Raw genomic sequence first — 3147 nt, 5'->3', positions numbered from 1 at the left:
GACGGCTTCAAGGGACTCTACGAATTCGCACGTGGGGCACAGATGCTGACACCTCTCGACTAGACGGCTGCCCCAGGCAGAGCGCAAAATGGCCGCAAGGCAAATTGTGCACTCCTCCTCTCGAGGACCGTCTATAGTCAATAAGTCAAAAAAAAAAAAATAAAAGTCAATTTTGCCTCTATGTATCATTCCCTGATAAATTGGTCTTTGAAAAAACCTAATTAATTAACTTAAAAATTGACCGCCGCAACCGAGATTCGAACGCATGACCCTAACATTATGAAACCTACGCCTTACCACTGAGCTAACACATTTTTAACATTAACATTATAAAACGTTTATTAAATCTTTGTTTTTACAATATATGTACAGTATCTACATATTCTTTTGGTACATGATGCTTGGTAAGACTAGGCCACCAGCCGTGAGGCTTTTATACCTAAGTTTACATGAGTGGTTTGTATCAAATAATAATTAACATTATGTGTATGGGTGTAGGGAAGAGATTTATAATAGGGAAAATATTTGTAGAAAAAAACCCTATAAGTTGAGGGCGGTTGAAGGGGGGGAGAAGGAAATAATAGTAGAAAAGAAAAGTGGTTATATTGACCACCAAGATCTTAGATTAACATCTATATCATGTAGTTCGGTATTTGTGTGGTTTATGAGGCTGTATTTGAAGTTTTCGGTTAGAGCCAAAATGTAATCGTGAATGAGACTTATGCTTAGTGTATTGTGAATAGTGGAAATTTGAGTTCTATGATTGAAGTTGCCGATGATTCTGAGGAATTTGTTTTGGCTGATTTGTAATTTTGCTAGGTGTGAGTGTGCCGCGTTGTGCCATATTGGGCAGGCGTAGGTAAGTATCGGTCTGATGAGTGATTTGTACAGCGTTAATTTTGAACTGATACTAAGCGAATTTGCCTTGAATAGCCAGTAGAGGCGGGCTAGTAGGCTTTTTGCGTTGGTGTTCAGCTTGTAGATGTGGTGGTTCCATAAGAATATATTATTGGTAAAATTTCTTTTCCCCTTATTTTTATCACTATTTTTTGGGGTTTACCTCGTGAGAAGATAATTGCTTCTTCATTAACATTGATTTTCCACTTATTTAATTCCTTAATTATTATAGATGAAGCATTTTCCAGCTGCGAAACTGTTTTAGTTACTGAGGAGCTAGAGGTATATATAGCTAGGTCATCAGCAAAGCCTGCTATGTTTTCATTTTTTGGGCAATCCACAAAAACGGAAGTTATGTAAATGTTAAATAAAGTGGGAGATAATACAGAGCCCTGCGGTACTTCAGCCGCAATTTTTTGGGATTATGATAAGGATGAATCTATCCTTACCTGGATATACCTATTCTGTATGAAAGAGTGTATAAGTTTACACAGGAATTCCAGAATGTTTAAGGAAGCAAACTTATGAACCAGGCCTCCTGGCCATACAGAGTCAAAAGCCTTTTCACTATCCAGAAATAGGGCCACAGACGATTCCTTTGCTACACTTGCCTTTTTAACGAAGTTAGTCAGTCTTACGAGTTGGTGAGAGGTAGAGTGGTAAGCCCTGAATCCAAACTGCTTTTTTGGGAGAATTTTGAGTTGGTGGATGGATTTGTTTAGTCTCGTGAGTATGATTTTTTCTAGTATTTTACCAAGGTTTGGAAGGAGACTGACAGGTCTATAGCTTACTGGATGGAAAGGGGATTCGGCCGGTTTTAAGATGGGAATTACCACTGCTTTTTTCCAAGCATCTGGAAAATATTGAAGGAGAAGGCAGGAGTTCATGATTTTCGTGAGGAACACCAATGCTTTTTTAGTTATATTTTTGATGACTATGTTGGGGATTTCATCGATACCCGGGGCTGATTTCGTTTTTAGTTTACGTATTATGGTGCATACTTCTTCGGGATTGCACAGGGATCCATTCGGGATATCCGTTTTGCTAGCATAAAGTTTTTTGTTAATGAAGGCATTTGTTTGTTGCTCAAATGAAGGATTCCCTCTTTCAGAGGTAGTTTGGTGAATGTTTGCATAGTGAGAACAGAGGGTATCTGCCTTACCAGCATCATCACTAACTACTTTGTTGTTTAAATTGAAGTTGGGAATTTTTTGCCTCGGGGTATTATTAAAGTTTTTTGCAATTCTCGAGATGGTGTGATCCTTGGGAGAAACATTTTTTAGTTTGTTATCCCACTCGTTCTGTTTCCATTCAATAATTTTGGTGTGGATTTCTTTAGTTAGCTTATTTAACCATGATTTGAACCAGAAATTTTCCTTATTTTTTTGCCAGTAGTTCCTAAGTTTATTTTTCTGTTTAATTAATTTTATCAAGTGATCTGGTAATGGAGTGGGTTTACGATGGGGAGGAAATACTAGGGTGTTTGATTAAGTAAATTAGGGTTAAGTATATCTATGTTTTGATCCATAAGATTAGATGATATACAGGAGGGGTTGGCAAAAATTAGTGAGTTGTCCAGTTGATCTCTAAAATTATTCCAGTTGGCTTTCTTGAAGTTGTATCTCTTGATGGAATTAACAACAGTAGTTTTTCCGAAAATCGAGAACAATAAAGGTAGGTGATTAGATGGTGATTCATGAAGAACTTGAAAATTTGAGATTAATTGTTGGTTGTTTGTTAGTAGTAAATCAATGGTGGATGGAGTTTTTGAATTAGGCGGATAATGGGTTGGTTCATCGGGAGCGAAAACAATTAAATTTGAAGATGAGGTAAGGTTTGAGAGAATTTTACCGGAAGTGTTCGGATCAACTGGAGTCCAAGCCTTATCTTTGGCATTGAAATCTCCCGCTGCTATAGCCGAGCAGCCTCGCTTAAGCAGAATTTTCAATAGTTCATCGTCCAACTGTATATTCGGGGGATTGTATATAGAATATAAGTGGATGGACTTACTATCTAAAAAAATTTCTACTCCCACATATTCCGTGTTGGATTTAATGGAGTGAGGAAGAGTGTTATATTTGATTAAAGAGTGAATGGCTATGGCCACTCCACCACCCACCTTTTGTAATCTGTCCTCTCCGATGAATACAAAGTTTGGTAAATTAAGTTTTTTGATATCAGGACTTAATTTCGTTTCTGAAAATAGTATAACTTTGGCATTATATTCAGCAATTATGAGTGATAATTCTG

The sequence above is a fragment of the Fopius arisanus genome, unplaced genomic scaffold, assembly GCF_000806365.1.
Source record: "Fopius arisanus strain USDA-PBARC FA_bdor unplaced genomic scaffold, ASM80636v1 scaffold00080, whole genome shotgun sequence".
NCBI lineage: Eukaryota > Metazoa > Arthropoda > Insecta > Hymenoptera > Braconidae > Fopius > Fopius arisanus.
This window is presented reverse-complemented; position numbering follows the sequence as displayed.